This window comes from Patagioenas fasciata, chromosome 1 (genome assembly GCF_037038585.1).
Source record: "Patagioenas fasciata isolate bPatFas1 chromosome 1, bPatFas1.hap1, whole genome shotgun sequence".
Taxonomy (NCBI): domain Eukaryota; kingdom Metazoa; phylum Chordata; class Aves; order Columbiformes; family Columbidae; genus Patagioenas; species Patagioenas fasciata.
The window spans coordinates 137,278,675-137,300,841 of record NC_092520.1 but is presented as its reverse complement, the minus strand read 5'-3'; positions in this window follow the sequence as shown (position 1 = coordinate 137,300,841).

Sequence of the window (22,167 nt, the reverse complement as noted above, 5' to 3'; positions counted from 1 at the left end):
GCCCGCAACGCCGGGGCACGGCCTGGGCGGAGGTGGGTGGGAACCCCTCGCTCACCCGCCCCCAAAAACGTTTTCTCCTCCCCCACCTTTTTTTTTTTTTTTTCTGGAGTTTACTTTCTTCACTTGCTGGGTCTGGGACCTTCGGGGGCCTGGGCGCTTGGAGATTCTTATAAGCTTTGTCAAGGAGTCAAAGAGAACAGATAGCAAATAGTCATGATAAAAATTAAAGAAAAAAAAAAAAACACACCACACACATATCAAAAAAAAAACCAAAAAACAAACATGCAGGCCTTTCTTTGTTCACTAACAGGAAATCAGGAAAAAGAAACATGGAAATGTGAGACACTGCGTTAATTTCCCCCCCTTCTCCTCCCCGCCATCAGTTTTGGGCAGAAGACTAAAAGTGTAATTCAGACTAGGTTTTAAGATGAACACGGAGCTGATGCTTGCAAGACTCTCCTTTCCCTACCCATGACCCTCCCTGCACAAGGTGTCACTGTACAGAGGCACCTGGCGCTTCCCAGCGGGGTGTCAGTTACTGTTTGGAGGGGTCACCCCTGGCAGTGCCCTGCAAGGGTTCTGTGCTGGTGACCCCTCAGGTTTCTCCTCCACCGTCGGAGCAAATTACTTTGCTGTTTTCTTGTTTTTTCTGATTGTGGTGCAGTAACATGAGAACTGTGTCAGAGTAAGGAAATAAATTCACATGCGATTAACTGTCCAGCAACACCTATAGTTTGACATGAGTGGTTCAAAATGTGTTGAAGCTTTTGTGCTCTGGTTTATCTTAGAGCGTTCACTATGTTAGTAAGCATGATTTTCATTCTAAAACTGATCTTCAATGCTATTTTCCTCTTGTAGGAAGGGATAAGCTATAAAAGATAAAGCTGCTAATTGCATGCACCACAGAAAATGACACTATTTTATGGCCGATGCCTTTTCAGACCTTTCTGTTGCTACCAGGACATCAATCACAGTTTTCAAAACAGTCACTTCCTGATAGCAGTTAGTTGTAAATACTTTCATTTTGTCTTATTTTAAGAAGTAACTTTTCTTTTCTTTTTTCTTTTCTTTTTTCTTTTCTTTTTTCTTTTCTTTTCTTTTCTTTTCTTTTCTTTTCTTTTCTTTTCTTTTCTTTTCTTTTCTTTTCTTTTCTTTTCTTTTCTTTTCTTTTCTTTTCTTTTCTTTTCTTTTCTCTTTTCTTCTCTTTTCTTTTCTTTTCATTCCCCTAGCATTGAAGGTAATTTTGCAGTCCAGACAATTGCTGTCCATTTTGGTCATAAACACATCCCATTCCACTGTAAATTATCCAAGTAAATGACCTGACCAAAACAGTGCAAGAAATTTGGTAGGCTTGCATCATCAAGTACAAGAATACCTTCCAAGGTTTTTATTCTGCTGTATATGATAAATGATGGGAGAAATTCTCATTTTACCTAGAGCATTTGCTTATGTAAACTAAAAAAAAAAAGTTGTTACTGCCTCCATTTACAAAAATATGTAAAAAGCCATTTTGGACAAGATGGGTAAAATGGAAGACCGTGAAAATAGTTGCTCACAGGTACAGCATACCTTCTCAGTTCCTAATTGACAAGAAGGACATGACAAGTGCAGATCTGTAGAAACTTTTCCAGATTAATAATGTTTAATTTGTGTAGGGTTTGTAATGAACTTGGCTTTAGTAACCCATTGTGAATTCATTCCTGATGCTTCTTACCAAGCTTGGTGCATATGTGTTGAAAGAAGAAGCAGAAGATGTGAGACCAAGAAAGTAGATAGCAGTCATTAAGTAGATTTTATTCTTTATTAAATGAGAACTCTTAATATTCTCTAAGTATCTCTGAAAATGATTGTGCACCCATCATGGTACCTCTGTCGCTCCCATCAGTGTGTGTATAACCTTCTATGCACGACTTTGCTTATCTGACACTCACAATCTAAATAACATTTGACTGTGATAACCACCCCAAATTCCAGGAGCCAAATCCTATTCTATGAAGGAAAAAAGTGTCATGTACAGTTACAGGTTGACTGGGTCTCTGCTACCCTGCATCCTCTGAAATGGCACAAGGCAAGGCCTGCTAGATCATGGCTCTGTTATGAAAAGTCAACCACGCTGTCTGCTGGTGGAGATGCATTCTACATCATACTTCCTTTTCTGCAAGTGTGTTTGGGCAGCTCAGATGTCTCTAGGCCTCTGTTGATTTGGGCTGAGATGGTAGGTTTCGTCTGGGAATATAAGTAATGTATCACTCATGAATAATGAATTAAAGTACAGAATATGAAAGCCTTTATAGCAATACATACTACAAGGAATTGTTTTTCTTCTACTGCCTTCCATTCCTCAAGCAGATGGAAGAATTGTTCAGACAGTGAAAGCAGCAGGAGGAAAGAGGTGCCTAATCTACTTACTGAATGATAACGAACTGAAAATTACATACTGTTTGATTGGCCTTTGGGAAGGGGATCAGAGAAGTGATAAAGCCCTAAAAGAGCACAAAACCTTTTACAGGCTGAGTGACATTAAAGATTCCAAGGAGATTTTTTTTGTCAGTTAGTATTTGGTTCACATAAAGGCAGAAAATGTCATATCACTGTGGTTAATCTGAATGATTTTTAAAACTATGGACTTGCTTCTCGAAAACCACTTGGAAGTTTTGGCACCAGGAGGTGCTGGTTCATCATGATTCCAGTAAGAAATGCACTCAGACTCTGTAAAGTACCACTTAAAATGAATTTTATTGGAGCTAACACTATAACAAAAAAGACAATAGTATAGATAATCTCACATCCCTCCAGATGCTGGGAGCCCCAAGTTGTGCATCACTGGGTGGATCCTTAAAGAGGCACACTGTACAGATCTCATTGGTGGAAAAGTGACCCAGCACTGTGGTCTTTCGAGTTCCTACAGGGTTTTCTTACAAGAAAACATGTATATTAATAATTTCTACTGTCAAACAAAATGTGAGAACTCGTTGGCGCACTGTTAGATAAAGTCAAGGCCACACAGGTGGTGTAATCGCCAGCACTGAGTGGAAGGTGACAACAGACTCCTCATTACAGTTAGCTGGCTAAGTTCGTCCTGTAGCCAAGGGATGTGTGTGGCACAGCACAGCCTGTAGGCCAGGCAGTATGCACAGCACCGTACAGCACAGCACAGGCTTGGGCCAGCCCAGGTCAGCTGTTTTGTGGATCACTAACTCCTCGATGCACAATGATCTTCCGGTTAGGATGACTAACTTCCACCCCTTGATCCACGCACAGCTGACCTTTTCTACAGATACCATGAGTTGCAGATTATACCAGTAAATTTTTTTGGCTATTAGATTATTTTACAAAAAACAATTACTGAAATTAATAACATAAGAGCAATAAAAGAAATACTAATTGTGAGAATAACTGTAGGATAGAAATCACCTTGGAGCTAGGAACATAAGAGATGTCCTGCAATCTGGTTCCATCCCTAGTCCAATGTACCCTAAGACACAGACATATTTCACCAAACAGTCCAGTTATTTGATGTAGCAGATGAAGAGAGGCTTTGGTGCTGCTGGTGGGCGGAGATGTCTGGCACTTCATGTTCACTGATACACAGCATGCAGAGACCAAAAGCAATACTGTGAAGCTCCAGGTAGCAGTTCTGCATGAGAGAAAACAAAGACTTTTTTTTTTACATACAGCACATACAGCATAACTTCAGTCATGTAATGAGGGATGTCTGCTTGCTCCTTTAGCATTAAGTATGTGATTCCTGGTCCATGTGTGGCATCTGCAGGGATGAGTTTCCCTCGAAAAGTCTGGTGTTTGCACTTGCTTCTGACTCTGAAGGGGTTAATTGGGCTCTGTCAACATCCTGGACTGTACCTCATAGTGCTGATGTCCCAGCAGAAGATGCTAAGATAGGAGGTATAGCCTTGGAAGCGTGCTTTACTGTCCAAATTCTTTACAACCTGTAATAGCACTGTTGGCCAGTTATGGATGGTGTGAGAGGAGACCCATGCTCTTTTAGTAAAGCATTAGTTCATTCCATTAGATCAGCTCCTCTGGGGTGATAGGTCTATGTATACCCTGTGTCCTTCATGCTCAGCCACCCACTATCAAACCATTTGGCCCCTAAAATGAGACCCACTGTCTAACTGGCTGCAAGCAGGTGGGCTTATGCACTGGCTAAGTAACCACAGGACTTTCAGCATTCCTCTCTGGTTGGCATGTGCAGCTGGGGACACAGCAATATAGCTGATATATGTATCTACCATCAGCAGCATGTTCTGTAATCTCTGTGCTTTTGGTAAAGGTCCAATATAATCTGTTTGTCCAATATGACCAATAACAAGTCCTCACTGAATCTGCTTATAAGGCTACTGAGGTAACTTACTGGCTTTCAGCATTGCACAGACTGCATGCAGCCACTTTTATATGTGCATCAACATCAAGGTATCTAAACTTCTCATATGTCTGCTAAGCAAGGGTTCCCTCATCAGAAAATTAGTATTGGGAGACAGAGCATCAGGAGATAAAATAACACTCCTAATTTGAGTGGACAGATCTGCCATAGCGTTGTGCTCCCTCTCTTCCCCAACACCTTAGGTGATGTGACCATCAGCTTGTCAAACCCACACGTTTGAATTCCCCTGGTTCTTTTTGCACTCTCCTTCCATAAGTCCTGACTCCACAGCAGTTTCCCATGTACTGTCCAGCTGTCCACTTGTCACTCACTAATCCCTATGGTGCATCCCTTATACACTGCTCATCACCCTGCACGTGAATTGCCTCACCTTCCCTCCTTGCCACAAACTCCAAGGTGGTATGTATATCATCACGTGATACTAGGACTTAGAAAAGTTTGTGGGGTTGGCTGGTACCTAATACTACAACATGGGAGACAACATGTTTAGCCTGTTCAAAAGCAGCCTTTTCATCATCTCTCCATGTAAACTGGCTCTTCTTTTTTGTTAAATTATTCAGGTTATTTTGACCCAGAAGAAAACTGACTGTTCTTGGAGACCAACAAGAAAGGCATTAATACTCTCAGTAAGAATTAATAACCCAGAAAAAGTAATAGCAAGTTTTAAAACCTTATGTTCTGTCTGATGCTAGGGACCCTGAGATGATACAGCATCAGATGGACATCTTACCAGGGCATTACATATATATATTTATACATATATGTATATGTATATGCAGAGAGAAAAATATATATAAAGGAGTGTAAAAACATGCCTGTAGTTTTTATTTATATCTAGATACACTTTATATATATATATTCATATAAGTATGTATGGATACATATGTACATCTACACCAGATGTGTTGACAGGGTCAGAAAGGTGTACCCCCTGTGTCACAGCCACCTCCATGAGGAAGAAAAGATGGGTTAGAGTTGTACCTGACTCCTTTCTGAGGGCAACAGAGGGACCAATATGCCAGACAGACCCTCCCCTTCGGGAGATCTGCTGCCTCCCCAGGGCCTGGGTTAAAGACATCACCAGGAAAATTCCTAGCCTGGTACGGCACTTGCACTACAAGCCATTACTGGTCTTCCATATGGGTGGTGATGAAGCTGCAATGCATAGTTCAAGGGCAATTAAGAGAGACTTCAGGGCTTTGAGACGGTTGGTGAGGGAATCAGGAGCACAGGTTATTTTTTCTTCTCTCCTTCCAGTTCTGGGCAGTGACATTAGAAGAAACAGATGGACAGAGTCTATTAATACATGGCTCAGTGGCTAGTGTCTCTGCCACAATTTTGGGTTTTTTGATAATAGGATGGGCTATATGGCACCAGGTTTGCTGGCGTCAGATGGGGTTCACCTTTCTCAAAGGGGGAAGAGGGTCTTTGCACATGAGCTAGCAGGACTTATGACAGAGCTTTAAATGACAGTTTGCCTCTGCCCCAGTGATACAGAATTATAGTTACCTCCACTCTATTAACTGTCTCACCGACAGGTTGATAGCTTCTAATCTTGGTGATTCAAACTTCTGGCAACAATCCTTTACTGTTGCCCTAAGCCCATGCCCATGGGTGTTGTTGGGCCAAGCTGGCTGAATTTGAAGGTTGCTCTGGCTGGTTTTGACTAACTCTCACATAATCGGGGCAAAATGGGCCAATCGTTATGAATAATGTTCATTTCTGTGGCCACACAGACAAGTTCTTTGGACTTGTGTGAAACAAAGGTCATAAATACCATCAGTGACACAAATCAACTGGTGGAGCTGGGGATGGACTTTAAAAGGTTGGAGTTTGTGAATGAGGGTGCAGATTGTTTGGATTGGCACGATCTCTCCACTCCGGTTGAATGACTGTCTGTGCTACTGGAGGTATATGAGGTCCCGACCTCCCCAATACTCTCGAGCAATAACATCAGCTCAAGCCTTGTGAGGCCAGAGAGTGATGAGGAAAAAAAGATCTCTCATCTTTGGGTGCAGTGGTGCCTGCGCAATATCCTATAACACCACCTGTGCCTATCCTGGCTACCTGAACTGAGTTACCAGTGGGGGATACACCACTGGTGAAGGTCTGGGACAAAAATCCAACGTGTCCATGCTGTGGGAACCAGATAGGAAAAATGTTGGGACTGAGTGAACACCTAAAGAGGACTCATGGAAGGAAAAAGATCTTGTGCCAGTGTGTGCGTTGTGGACAAATGAATGTTAACCACCATAGTATTGCCTGCCATTTTCCCAGGTGTAAAGGGGTCATGGGACCCACCCCAATACAGGGATGAGCCTATGAGGAATGCAAAAGAGTCTTCGACTCTAAGATGGGATGGGGACAACACAAACGGCTGGCTCATCCAGTTGTATGGAATACTGGGCAGATTGAAGCCTCCTGCCTTAAGGCGAGTACTACAAGGGGGGTATATCCTCAGTGCTGGACAGAGGAAGAGATAGTGATGTTGAAAAAGTTTGATAGACAGCTGGAGGGGAGTAAGAACATCAATAAGCTGATTGCAGAATACATTCCAACAAAAATAGTGAAACAGATAAGTGATAAGAGAAGAGGACTTTGCAAAAGTTCGATATAAAAAAGGGAACCAGATCATGAATGGAGGAAATATCTTGAGAAGGAAGGTGACCATCTGGGGAGAACAGGGCCATGAGTGGATGAGGGTCTGAGATCCCACTATCAAAAGATTGTTTTGGACTGTCCACTCTTCAGAGAAGCTTTGAAAAAGTGATCAAAGGCGGGAAAGATCAATCAATCATCGTTAATGATGCAACCGTGGACTGATATTCCAACTTGCGTATGAGGCCCAATGCACACCAAGGAAGGAGGCTCCAAGAGGCCCATGGTGCCTATCCTCCTGGACCACAAAAGGATTGGATGAGGAAGAGGGCAATAAAGAAGGGGCAGTTTCTACAATTCCAGCAGTTGTTTCACCTTGATAGAGAAAAACTAGCCAGTATCATCCTGGATGATGTAGAATCCCTGAAGCATAATATCCCATCTGACAAGGTGCACAACATGTTCAAGTCAAGATGGGAATAACCTGGAACATTCAAGGGCCTGGGTGCCTTCAAAACCCTTGGGTGCACTGAGAATTCTGCATTCGAAGCCATGATTACTGCGAAAGAAATCTTGAAAAACATTTTGGAGATGAATAAGAACTCGGCACCAGAACCAGATGGGCTGATCTTGAGAGATCTCATGAAAATAGATCCCAATTATTCTCAGTTCATGACACTTTCCAGCCTGTGGCTGGTCTCTGGATCAGTACCTGCCATGATGAAAGAATGTTGGACAGTATTAATATCAAAGTCAGCAAAACCAGAACACCAGAGGGACATCAATAACTGGTGTCCAATAACCATCAGATCAGTCATCTTGAGATTATTCTCAAGGATTATAACAATTAGATTGACTAAGGTCTGTCCAATAAGTCCACAGCAGCAAGGCTTTATAAAACCAGCTGGGTGTGCAGAGAATCTGAAATTTTTACAACTACTGATTTGAAGCGTGAAGAGAGATCATTGCCCTTTGGGGGTGGTATTTATTGACCTCGCCAAGGCCTTTGACACTATGAATCATGAACACATCATAATGTCTCTCAGACAAAAGGGCATGGATGAACATATTATTGCACTGATAAAGAACATGTATTTTAATATTAACACCTACATTTTCCTGAAGAATGAGCAGTCGGATCCTATTAGGATCTGGATTGGTGTAAAGCAAGGTCACCCCATATCTCCACTGTTATTTAACTTATCTGTGGACCCTCTGCTGTGTAAGTAAGAGGAAGAAGGGTCCAGTTTCCAGCACTGTTTGAAAAATATAACATCTATGGCCTTTGCAGATGATCTGGTATTGCTGAGTGGATCATGGGAGGGAATATAAAGGAACATTGAAATCCTGGAGGTCTTTTGTGAACTAACAGGCCTCAGGATGCAGTGAGAGAAGTGCCATAACTTTTACATTCAGCCAACGAAGGACACATACATGATCAATGACTGTCCTTCATGGACCATCAATGGCACCCCCCTGAATATGATAGATCCTGGTAATTCTGAGAGGTACTTGAGTTTACACGTTAACCCTTAGACTGGAATAATGAGACCAGAATTACTGGAGAAGGTCAAAGATTGGTTACATTGGATTGAAAAGGCACCTTTAAAACCTATGCAAAAGGTTGACATCTTGAAGGTATATGCAATCCTGAGATTGATCTGCTTGGCTGACCAGGCAGATGTTAAAGTGACATACCTGGAAAACCTTGACTTGGTGATCAGAAAATCTGTCAAGGGGTGGCTACATCTACCACCCAGTACTTGTGATGCCATAATATGCTCTAGTACTTGGGATGAAAGCCGAGGTATCACTAAGTCTAATGGGGCTGATCCCCAGTGTGCAGGCCCAAAGACTACACAGAATTGCACAGTCTTCAGATGAGACAATGAGGGAAATTGGCTGAGAGGAAGAGAGAGAATTAGAGAAATTATGGATTACAGCTAAAATAACATCTGTCTGGGATCCCAGACTACCTATTATGATGCCTAGAGAGTTGGGCGGGGAGGAACCGCTCTCAGAATGGGAAATATCTGCTCCCAAAAAGATCTTTCCAAGACCCTGCAACTGGAGAAAGTGAGAATTTATAAATTGGATCAAGCTGTTTCCTCAGGGACTGGGTATTGCCAACTTTAAGAGGGATAAGATCAGTAATTATTGGATTATACACTATAGGTGTATTCCCCACAGGAAACTGAGCATGGCACTGCAATTAAGAGCTAACATCTACCCTACAAGAGAGTTTCTGGCCAGGGGTAGGCCAAACAAACAAAATAAAAGATGTAGACACTGCCAAGCAGATAATGAGACATATTCCCATGTAACTGTATATTGCCCTGCAGTTCAAGAGACCAGAATTAAAAGACATAACTGTTGGCTAGAGAGGCTAAGAAAAAGGACTGGCTTGTATTTGAAGAACCTCTAATAAAAGGCAAATGAAACAACCTGTATAAGCCAGATTTAATATTTGTGAAAGGGCAAGTAGCCCTAGTAATGGATGTGACCATTAGATTTGAAAGTAAAATAATACCCTTGGCAGACACAGCACTAGAAGAAGCCAGAAAATATGAAGAGGAATTGACGAATGCCAACACTGTCAAATTTATGGGCTTTCTGTTGGGGTCCCATGGGAAATGGTTTTCTGATAATTACGAGATATTGTTGGAATTAGGCCTCTCCATGTCCTGAAAGGGAAAAGTTGCTTGTATAATGTCAAACAGAGTGCTTTTCTCTTTGGTTGATACTGTGTATTTGTTTGTAAGCCAGGCATGGGCTGCTTTACAATGGATAATGAAGTAGATTCTCTTCTTGATCTGATTAGCATACTATCTTCTGACTAACAGAGCATTATTTCCTTCTTATAGACTAACCTAAACTTTGATGATTATAACAGCTCTTCATTGAACAGTGCCTACTCAGTCGACCAAAACTACTGGTTCCAGCCTGAGGTAGAGATAGCGGGAATAAATCATGACGCCTCTGTAATACATCAAACTGGTCAATTTATCATCAAATTTTTCAACTATCAGCTAGATTTGACATGGGTGGACAGGCCACCTTTACGTGACCCAGAAAAGGAATACATATTTAATGTATATGTTTGAAATTTAGACATGATGGGGGAGGGGGACAATATCAGGCTTGCCCGTGACAAGCTGTGGGATAACATAATAACACAACAAGGACAGATGGGCAGGGTGCTAGTGAGGACCCTCAGCCAGTGGACCTAAGACGTATTTGCCACACTGGAGCACACTCCAAGTCTTATGGAGATGAGCCAGGGGCTCCTGAGGTATCCTGTTTCCCTAAAATAAGACAGGGTCTTATGCAGTTTTTGGTCCAAACTATGCTTACTTTTTTACATGTATAGTTGTTTGGACGCCATTTAAATTTACTTTTTAAATGAACTGTAACTAGGGATTATTTTTGGAGTACGGTTTATATTTCAAGCATCCTCAAAAATCCTGAAAAATCATGCAATGACTTATTTTTGGGGTAGCTCTTATTTTCAGGGAAACAAGGTAATAGACGTCAAAAGGAAAACACCAGAGAAATACTTCAAAGGACTTCAGGAGTGTTCCTCTAATAGGGTGACATGGCCGACAGCCCAGCTGAAGTGCCTCTACACCAGTGCACATGGCATGGGCAACAAACAAGAGGACGTGGAAGCCACCGTGCTGCTAGAAGGCTATGATCTAGAGGACATTACTGAAACTTGGTAGGACAGGTTTTGTTACTGGAGTGCAACTATCAATGGCTGCAGGCTGTTCAGAAGCAACAGGCAAGGAAGGGAGTGCCAGAGCCTGCTGCTGCCAGGGAAGGACGGCCAGCATTCCACCTGCATGAGGTGTGAGCAGGTGCAAGATCTGCTCAGCATGGTCACGAGACTTAAGGAGGAGGTCGAGACACTGAGGTCCATCAGGGAGTGTGAAAAGGAGATCGACTGGTGGAGTAACTCCCAGGCATGCCAGTCAGAAAGGCCCCAGGGAGATACCCCCAACCCTCTGTTGGGCAGAGGTAGGGGACCACAAAGATGACAAGGGTTGGAGGTGAGTTCCAGTTCGGCGCCAGGGGCAAGCCCCCTCCCTACCTGCGTTGCTCTGCCAGATGCCCCTCTGTAATAAGTTTGAGGCCCTGGATCTTGGAGAAGAGGTAGGTGAGGATGTGGTGCAAGGCCCACGCATGAGGTCACATAGAAAGAGGCAGTTGACCCCACGCCTCAAGACCGCCTCAGATAAGAAAGAAAGAAGGGTAATTGTAGTAGGCAATTCCCTTCTGAGAGGGACGGAGGGCCCAATCTGCAGAGTTGACCCTCATCATAGGGAGGTTTGTAGTCTACCCAGAGCCCGGATCAGGGACATCACCAGGGTGCTCCCCAACCTGGTGCATCCAACAGACTACTACCCACTGCTGATCTTCCAGACAGGTGGGCAGGAAGCTGTCCCACAGTCTGAGGGGAATGAAGAAAGATTTCAAGGCCTTGGGACGGATGGTGAAAGAATCTGGGGCTCAAGTGATTTTCTCTTCCCTCCTTTCAGTTTTGAGTGATGATATGGGATGGAATAGAAAAATTCAGTCTGTACACAATTGGCTAGAAGACTGGTGCTACAGACAGGGCTTTGGATTCTTTGATAACAGCCGGTTTTATAAGACTCCAGTCTGGACAGAGATATGTTGGGAAGGTTTATCTCGCGGGGGCAAAATGATGCTGGGACAGGAATTAGCAGGGCTCATGTGGAGAGCTTTAAACCAGACTCAAAGGGGGATGAGGTTGCAGCTGGGCTTGTACCAGTGGGGCAGCACTCTTGAATTGATGAAAACCGGAAGGCCTCCCAAACCCCTAGGGTGAAATCAGTGCGCTCGGCTCACTCTCTGAAATGCCTGTACAGCAATGCACACAGCATGGGGAATAAGCAGAAGGAGTTTGAAACCTGTGTTAGGGCAGGAGATTATGATCTGGTGGCAATTACAGACACATGGTGGGACAGCTCACATGACTGGAATGTGGTCATGGATGGCTACATCCTTCTTAGGAACGACAGGCCAGCCAGGCGAGGTGGGAGAGTTGCTCTTTATGTAAGAGAGTAACTACGATGTATTGAGTACTATCCAGCAACGGATGAGGAGCGAGTTGAGAGTGTATGGGTGAGAATTAAGGGGCAGGCTGGCAGAGTTGATACTGTTGTGGGTGTCTATTATAGGCCACCAGATCAGGGAGAGGAAGGTGGTGAGGCCTTCTATAGGCAGCTTAGAGCAGCCTCACAATCACAGGCCCTGGTTGTCATGGGGGATTTTAACTTCCCTGATGTTTGCTCGAAGGACTACTCAGCCAGCCAGCCAGAGTCCAGGAGTTCCTCCTGTGCACTGATGATAAATTCCTGATGCAAATGGTGGAGGAGCTGACTAGGAGAGGTGGACCTCATCCTCGCTAACAAGAAGTGGCCAGTTGAAGCGGTATAGGTTGAGGGCTGCCTTGGCTGCAGCGACCATGAAATGGTGGAGTTCAGGATCTCATGTGGCAGGAACAGAATAGCAAGCAAAATTGTAACCTTGGACTTCAGCAGGACAAACTTTGGCCTTTTCAAACAATTGCTAGGGGAAGTCCCATGGGCAAGGCTGCTTGAAGGTAAAGGGGCCCAAGATAGTTGGTTAGCATTCAGGGACTGCTACTACCAAGCTCAAGATCAGAGCATCCTGACATGTAGGAAGTCAAGGAAGGGAGCCAGGAGACGTGCGTGGTTAAACAGGGAACTGCTGGGTAAGCTCAAGTGGAAGAGGGGAGTTAGCAAATCATAGAAGGAGGGGCTGACCTCTTGGGAAGAATATAAGGCTGTTGTCAGAGGATGTAGGTCGCTGCCCACCAGGCGCTGGATGATGAACCTGCTTGTGAGGCAGGTGAGCACTACCCACACTGTGCTGCAGCAGCGACTGGGGCTGCTCGTGCAGTAGGGCTCAGAGGTTCTGTCACTCCTTGCTGTTAGACCTCTCACTTGTTGCTGGTGACACAGACTGGGGTGTGGCAGGGCAAGTAGACTGGACACAACCAGCTCTTGTAGGTGAGTTTGTCGGGGGTTTCATTTTGTTTCCTTCTCCCCAATTTAACTAAAGGTAGTAATGGTTTCTAAAAAAAGGAAAGCTGTTGCTGCCGTTAATACAAAGAGCGTGACTACACAGACACTACCTGCCAAGAAGGATGCAGCCACCCAGGCTTCTGGCTGTGCAGAGTGTCTGTGCCTGGCATTAGTACCAGAGAATGGTGTGGGAGGCACCTGTGTACGATGTGACCAGGTCAATGACTTACTGTGCCTAGTGGCAGAGCTTAAGGAAGAGGTGGAGAGACTAAGGAGCATTAGGGAGAGTGAGGAGGAAATTGACTGGTGGGGTCAAACTCTTTTGACTCCTAAGGGTGTGCAACTGGAGACGGCAAAGCCTTGTCCCTCCTGCCATAAGGCAGATAGAGCAGATCTAATTGATGGGGGGGAATGGAAACAGGTCCCTGATCGGAGAGGTAAAAGAACCCTCTCTCGAACCCCATCACCACCCTTGGTGCCCTTAACAAATAGATGTGAGGCCCTGGACCCTGAAAATCAGGCAGAGAACAGCCAAGAAGATCCACCTGGGGAGCCTCCTGAATGGACCTCATCTACAAAACGGATTACAACTGCAGCTGTAAGAAGAAAAAAAAAAAGAAGAGTGGTAGTAGTCGGCGACTCCCTTCTGAGGGGAACAGAGGGCCCTATATGTCGCCCAGACCCATTGCACAGGGAGGTCTGCTGCCTTCCTGGGGCCAGGGTGAGGGACATTAATAGAAGACTTCCCAATCTAATTCAGCCCTCAGACTATTATCCCCTGTTAGTAGTCCAAGCTGGCAGCGAGGACATTAACAGAAGAAGTACCAAGATAATTAAAAAAGACTTTAAAGCACTGGGTCGGTCAGTTCATGGGACGGGAGCACAGGTGATATTTGCCTCAGTTCCTGTGCTATCTGGGATGGAAGAGGAGCTAAATAGAGGAGCAGAAAAGCCCATCTCATCAACAGGTGGCTTAAGGATTGGTGTCACTGTCAAAATTTTGGGTTTTTTGACCATGGGGCAAACTCCATGGTACCTAGTCTCCTCAAATCAGATGGGCTTCATCCTTCTAGGGAGAAAAAGAGGACTATAGCCCGTAAGTTGGCAGGGCTGATCAGGAGGGCTTTAAACTAGGGTTGAAGGGGGAAGGGATTGAAACTAGGCTCTCCAAAGATCTGCCTAAGGATGGAAAGCCCGAATTAAGAGTGAAATCAGCAGCCCACTCGAAGTGCATGTACACTAATGCACGCAGTATGGGCAACAAACAAGAGGAGCTGGAAACCATCGTGCAGCAGGAAAGCTATGACATAGTTGCCATCACAGAAACATGGTGGGATGACTCATATGACTGGAGTGCTGCTATGGGTGGCTACAAGCTCTTCAGAGAAGATAGGCAGGGTAGGAGAGGTGGAGGGGTGGCTTTACATGTTAGAGAGTCACTTGGCTCTGTTAAACTTGAGGTCAGCAGTGACAAGGTTGAGTGCCTGTGGACCAGAATCAGAGGGAAGTTCAACAAGGCTGACATCCTCGTGGGTGTCTGTTATAGACCGCCCAACCAGGACGATGAAGGAGATGAATTACTCTACAAGCAGCTGGTAGATGTCTCAAAATCAACGGCCCTTGTTCTTGTGGGTGACTTTAACCTGCCGGATATCTGCTGGGAGCTCAATACTGCACAGAAGAGGCAGTCTAGGAAGTTCCTAGAGTGTATAGAGGACAATTTCCTTCATCAGCTGGTAAATGAGCCTACCAGGGGCAAGACCCCGCTAGACCTACTGTTTACAAACAGAGAAGGGCTGGTGGAGATGTAGTGGTTGGAGGCCACCTGGGGCATAGCGACCATGAAATAATAGAATTTTCAATACTCAGAGATGCAGGGAGAACCATTAGCAAAACCTCTACGCTGGACTTCCGGAGGGCAGATTTTTGCCTATTCAGAAATCTAGTTCAGAGCATACCCTGGGAAACAATGCTTAAAAACAAGGGCGCCCAGGAGGGTTGGACATGCTTCAAGCAGGAGGTTTTGAGTGCACAGGAACAGGCTATACCAGCGCACTGAAAGGCTAGCCGGCGGGGAAGACTGTTGGAGAATGGCTTGGAAATGGGGGACATGGATCTGTGGACCGGTTGTATGAACAGAGTAAGGTTAGGCTGCGGTGGGAACCGCTGACTGTTTCAGTAAAATCAGCAAGGTCACTGAGACCTTGGCAGAGTTTCACAAACAGCTTTCAAGAGCACTATAATGTAGAATAAGTGTAGCTAGCAGCTGCAAGTAAGAGGACCATGCAAATGTACTGTTAGAGCTTAAGCCAATTAGTAGGTGACAGGTATGCATAATTATCGTGAACTCTATAAGTATATGCTATTAGGGCTAATAAATCGAACTATGCTTTATCACTCATATTGGGTCGACCTGCGTGTTCCTTCGCCGCTCAAAAGGAAGACAACTGGCTTGGCTAAACAGGGAGATTCTGAATGAAATCAGAATTAAAAAGAGACTTTACCGACTGTGGAAAAAAGGGCTGGCTACTTATGAAGAATTTATGGAAATAGCTAGATCATGCAGAAAAAAAATCAGGGAAACAAAAGTGCAATTTGAAGTTAATTTGGCCAATTCTGTCAGGGATAATAAAAAGTCCTTCTTCAAATATGTTAATAACAAAAGAAGGGGCAAGGAAAACCTCCATTCTCTACTGGACTTTGAGGGAAATATAGTTAACAAAGATGAGGAGAAAGCTGAGGTACTTAATACCTACTTTGCCTCAGTTTTTACCAGTAAGACAGGTGGCCCTCAGGACAACTCATCTCTGGAGGTGGTTGACAGAGATAGGAAGCCAAATAGCCCCCCTGTATTCCAGGATGAAATAGTTGGTGATTTACTGAGCCATCTGGATCCTCACAAGTCTATGGGACCAGACGGGATCCATCCTAGGGCGATGAGGGGGCTAGCAGAAGAGCTCGCCAAGCCGCTCTCCATCATCTTCCACACAGTCTTGGCTCACTGGGGAGGTCCCAAATGATTGGAAACTGGCAAATGTTACCCCAATCCACAAAAAGGGCTGCAAAGCTGACCCTGGCAACTACAGGCCTGTCAGCCTGACCTCGGTGCCTGGCAGGGTGATGGAGCAGATCATCCTGAGTGCAATCACACAGCATCTCCAGGATGGACCAGGGATCAGACCCAGCCAGCATGGGTTTAGGAGGGGCAGGTCCTGTCTGACCAACCTGATCTCCTTTCATGATCAGATGACCCACCTAGTGGATGAGGGGAAAGCTGTAGACGTGGTCTATCTAGACTTCAGCAAAGCCTTTGACACTGTCTCCCATAATATACTCCTTCAAAAGCTGATAGCCCGTGGCTTGGACAAGTGCACTCTCTGCTGGCTTAAGAACTGGCTGGAGGGCCGGGCCCAGAGAGTGCTGGTGAATGGGGCTGCATCTAGCTGGCGGCCAGTCACTAGTGGTGTCCCCCAGGGGTCAGTGTTGGGTCCAGTCCTGTTTAACATCTTTATTGATGATTTAGATGAGGGGAGTGAGGCCATCATCAGCAAATTTGCTGATGACACCAAGTTGGGGGGCAGCGTCGACCTGCTGGAAGGCAGGAGGGCTCTGCAAAGAGATCTGGATAGACTGGAAAAATGGGCTGATTCCAATGGGATGAAGTTCAACAAGGCCAAGTGCCAGGTCCTGCACTTTGGCCACAACAACCCCCTGCAGTGCTACAGGCTGGGCACAGAGTGGCTGGAGAGCAGCCAGGCAGAAAGGGACCTGGGGGTACTGATTGACAGGAAGCTCAACGAGAGCCAACAGTGTGCCCAGGTGGCCAAGAAGGCCAATGGTGTCCTGGCCTGTATCAAAAATAGTGTGGTCAGCAGGACAAGGGAAGTGATCCTTCCCCTGTACTCTGCATTGGTGAGGCCACACCTGGAGTATTGTGTTCAGTTCTGGGCCCGTCAGTTCAGGAAAGATATTGAGGTGCTGGAGCGGGTCCAGAGAAGAGCAACACAACTGGTGAAGGGACTTGAACATAAGACCTATGGGGAGAGGCTGAGGGAGCTGGGGTTGTTTAGTCTGGAGAAGAGGAGGCTTAGAGGTGATCTCATCACTCTCTATAACTACCTGAAGGGAAGTTATAGCCAGGTGGGGATTGGTCTCTTCTCCCAGGCAGTTACCAATAGGACAAGGGGGCATGGGCCTAAACTCTGCCAGGGGAAATTTAGGCTGGATATTAGAAAGAAATTCTTTATAGAGAGAGTGGTCAGGCATTGGAATGGTCTGCCCAGGGAGGTGGTGGACTTGCCATCCCTGGAGGTTTTTAAACTGAGATTGGACATGGCACTTAGTGCCATGATCTAGTAAACGGCCTAGAGTTGGACCAAGAGTTGGACTCGATGATCTCTGAGGTCTTTTCCAACCCAGTCGATTCTGTGATTCTGTGAATGACGATGTGGGATGGAACAGGAAAATTCAGTCTCTAAATGTATGGCTCCAAGACTGGTGCTACAGGCAGGGCTTTGGATTTTTTGATAATGGCTGGTTTTATGACTCCAGTCCGGACAGTGATACGCGGGAAAGGCTTATCTCGCAGGGGCAAAAGGATGCTGAGACAGGAATTAGCTGGGCTCATTTGGAGAGCTTTAAACTAGCTTTGAAGGGGGATGGGGTTGAAGCTGGGCTTGTCCCAGTGGGAGAGCATTCTAGAACCGAGGAGGACCAGGTGGCCTCCTGTGCCCCTAGGGAAAAAATCGGTGTGCTCGGCATGCTCTCTGAAATGCCTGTACACCAATGCACACAGCATGGGGAATAAGCAGGAGGAGTTAGAATCCTGTGTTTGATCAGAAGGTTATGATCTAATGACAATTACAGAAAGCCCCCTCTCTACCTGCTTTACTTCCCCAGGTGCCCCACTGTAACAAGTCTGAAGCCCTGGAGCTTGAAGAGCAGGTAGGTGATCGGAGCCCGCACAGCGAGAGCCAGAGCCGGCGAGGTTCAGCCGACCACGAGGTTCATCCGAGATTAGGAAGCTCAGAGGGAAACGTACAGGGACAGCGTGATTCCCGGCGTGCCCGACCCCTGAAACCCCGGCAGCCATTGCGAGAGAGAGGCTGACGTGGAGGGGGGGGCGTTCCCACGGTGATGGCAACCACACCCCCTCCCCTTGCCTCGAAAAAGCCTTTAGGAGGGCAGCGACTAGGCGGTGCCCGCCAGGTGCAGAGAGGAGCAACCAGCTTGTGGAGCGGGTTGCAGAGAGCACTTGTTGCTTGTCAGTGCCTCTAACTTACTGTCAGCGTCCCAGACTGCTGATGACCACGGTCACCTCCAGAAGGAGAGCTTGTCTCAAAAAGACTGTGGCAACGCAGACTGAGGTTCTGTCCCGAACGGTGGCTGTTCAGGTCTCCAGCTGCAGGGAGTGCCAGAGCCTGCTGCTGCCGGGGGAGAGAGGCCAGCACTCCACTTGTGTGAGGTGTGAGCAGGTGCAAGATCTGCTCGACATGGTTGTGAAATTTAAGGAGGAGGTTGAGACGCTGAGGTCCATCAGGAAGTGTGAAAGGGAGATCGACTAGTGGAGTAACACCCTGACGTGCCAGTCGGAAAGGCCCCAGGGAGGTACCCCCAAAAAGGAGATGGACCTCCTGCCCTCTCGGACAGAGGCGGAAGTCCTGAGATAGCCCCACCCTTGTTGCTATTGGGCAGAGGTAGGGGACCTAAATGACGATGAGGGTTGGAAGCATATTCTGGTTCGGTGTCACGGACAGCCCCCCTCCCTGCCTGATTTGCCTCCCCAGGTGCCCCTCCGTGATAAGATTGAGGCCCTGGATCTGGAGGAGGAGGTAGGTGAGGAGGTGGTGTCAAGCCTGCCGACAAGATCACATAGGAAGAGGCGGTTGACTTTACAACTTAAGACTGCCTCTGATAAGAAAGAAAGAAGGGTTACTGTAATAGGAAATTCCGTTCTGAAAGGAACAGAGGGCCCAATATGCAGGGTTGACCCTCATCTTAGGGAAGTTTGTAGTCTACCTGGAGCCCGAATCAAGGATATCGCTAGAGAGCTCCCCAGACTGGTGCACCCGACAGACTACTACCCACTGCTGGTCTTCCAGACAGATGGGGAGGAAGCTGCTTCCCATAGTCTGAGGGGAATGAAGAACTATTTCAAGGTCTTGGGAAGGATGGTGAAGGACTCAGGGGCTCAAGTGATTTTCTCTTCGCTCCTTCCATCTTCAAGTGACGATGTGGGGTGGAATAGGAAAATATAATCTCTAAATGGTTGGCTCCAAGACTGGTGCTAGAGGCAGGGCTTTGAATTTTTTGATAATGGCTGGTTTTATAAGACTGCAGTCTGGACAGTGTTACGCAGGAAAGATTTATCTCGCAGCAGCAAAAGGATGCTGGGGCAGGAATTAGCTGGGCTCATTTGGAGAGCTTTAAACTAGGCTCGAAGGTGGATGGGGTTGTAGCTGGGCTTGTCCCAGTGGGGCAGCATTCTAAAACAGATGAGGACCGGGTGGCCTCCTGTGCCCCTATGGAGAAATTGGTGTGCTCTGCTCGCTCCCTGAAATGCCTGTACACCAATGCGCGCAGCATGGGGAATAAGCAGGAGGAGTTAGAATCCTATGTTCGGTCGGGAGATTATGATCTGGTGGCAATTACAGAAACGTGGTGGGACAGTTCACATGACTGGAATGTGGTCATGGATGGCTACGCCCTTTTCAGGAAAGACAGGCCAGCCAGGCGTGGTGGTGGAGTTGCTCTCTATGTGAGAGAGCAACTGCAATGTACTAAATTCTGCCCAGGAGCGGATGAGGAACGAGTTGAGAGTGTATGGGTCAGGATCAAGGGGCAGGCTGGCAGGGGTGATACTGTTGTAGATGTCTATTATAGGCCACCAGATCAGGCTGAGGAAGTTGATGAGGCCTTGTATGCGCAGCTGACAGTGGCCTCACAGTCACAGGCCCTGGTTGTTGTGGGTGATTTTAACTTCCCTGATGTTTGCTGGAAGGACCATTCAGCCAGCCAGCCACAATCCAGGAGGTTCCTCCAGTGCATTGATGATAACTTCCTCATGCAGATGGTGGAGGAGCCGACCAGGAGAGGTGCACTGCTGGATCTCATCCTCACTAACAAGGAGGGTCTGGTCAAAGCAGAAAAGGTTGAGGGCTGCCTGGGTTGCAGTGACCACGAGATGGTGGAGTTCAGCATCTCGTGTGGCAGGAACAGAATAGCAAGTAGAATTGCAACCCTGGACTTGAGCAGGGCTAACTTCAGCCTTTTCAAGCAATTGCTGGGGGAAATCCCATGGGCAAGACTGCTTGAAGGAAAAGGGGCCCAAGAGAGCTGGATTGCATTCAGACATTGCTTCTTCCATGCTCAGGATTAGAGCATCCCCACACGCAGGAAGTCGAGGAAGGGCGCCAGGAGGCCTGTGTGGTTGAATAGGGATCTGTTGGGTATGCTCAAGCAGAATAGGAGAGTTTACAGGTCATGGAAGCAGGGACTGGCCACTTGGGAGGAATATAAGGCTGCTGTTAGAGGATGTAGGAAGGCAGCTAGGATAGCCAAGGCCTCCTTAGAATTACAGCTGGCGAGAGGGGTCAAGGACAGCAAAAAGAACTTTTTCAAATACATAGCAGACAGAACTAACACCATAGGCAATGTAGGCCCACTGATGAATGGGGTGGGTGCCCTGCTGGCAGAAGATACAGAGAAGGCAGAATTACTGAATGCCTTCTTTGTCTCTGTCTACTCTGCTGGAGGCTGTCCTGGGGAGCCCCGTACCCCTGAGATCCCGGATGAAGCCAGGTCAATGGAGGAGTTTGCTTTAGTCAATGAGGACTGGGTTAGGGAGCAATTAAATAGTCTGGACATCCATAAATCCATGGGTCTAGATGGGATTCATCCGCAGGTGCTGAGGGAGCTGGCTGAAGTCATTGCTAGAACGCTCTCCATCATTTTTGCCAAGTCTTGGGAAATGGGAGAGGTGCCCGAGGATTGGAGGAAAGCAAATGTCACTCCAGTCTTCAAAAAGGGCAAGAAGGAGGACCCGGGTAATTATAGACCAGTCAGCCTCACCTCTGTCCCTGGGAAAGTAATGGAACAGCTTATCCTTGGTGTCATCTCAAGGCACATCAGGGATAAGAGGGTCATTAGGGGCAGTCAGCATGGCTTTACCAAGGGTAGGTCATGCTTGACCAACCTCATAGCCTTTTATGAGAATGTAACAAGGTGGATGGATGATGGCAGGGCGGTGGATGTGGTCTACCTTGACTTCAGTAAAGCCTTTGACACAGTCTCCCATAGCATCCTAGTTGCTAAGTTGAGGAGGTGCGGTCTGGACAATAGAGTAGTGAGCTGGGTTGCAAACCGGCTTAAGGAGAGAAGCCAGAGAGTCGTGGTCAATGGTGCAGAGTCTGGTTGGAGGCCAGTATCTAGTGGAGTGCCTCAGGGGTCATTACTGGGGCCAATATTATTCAATATATTCATTAGCGATTTGGATGAGGGAATAGAGTGTCTATCAGCAAGTTTGCTGATGACACTAAGCTGGGAGGAGTAGCTGACATGTCAGAAGGCTGTGCTGCCATCCAGCGGGACCTGGACAGGCTGGAGAGTTGGGTGGGAAATAACCTGATGAAATTTAACAAGGGAAAGTGTAGAGTCCTGCATCTGGGCAGGAACAACCCCAGGTTCCAGTATAGGTTGGGAAATTACATATTAGAGAGGAGTGTAGGGGAAAGGGACCTGGGGTCCTGGTGGACAGCAGGATGACCACGAACCAGCACTGTGCCCTTGTGGCCAAGAGGGCCAATGGCATCCTGGGGTGTATTAGAAGGGGGGTGGTTAGCAGGTCGAGAGACATTCTCCTTCCCCTCTACTCTGCCCTGGTGAGACCACACCTGGAATATTGTGTCCAGTTCTGGGCTCCTCAGTTCAAGGACAGGGAACTGCTGGAGAGAGTCCAGCGTAGGGCAACCAAGATGATCAAGGGAAGCTAGCACCTCCCTTATGAGGAAAGGCTGAGGGAGCTGGGTCTTTTTAGCTTGGAGAAGAGGAGACTGAGGGGTGACCTTATTGACATTTACAAATATATAAAAGGTGAGT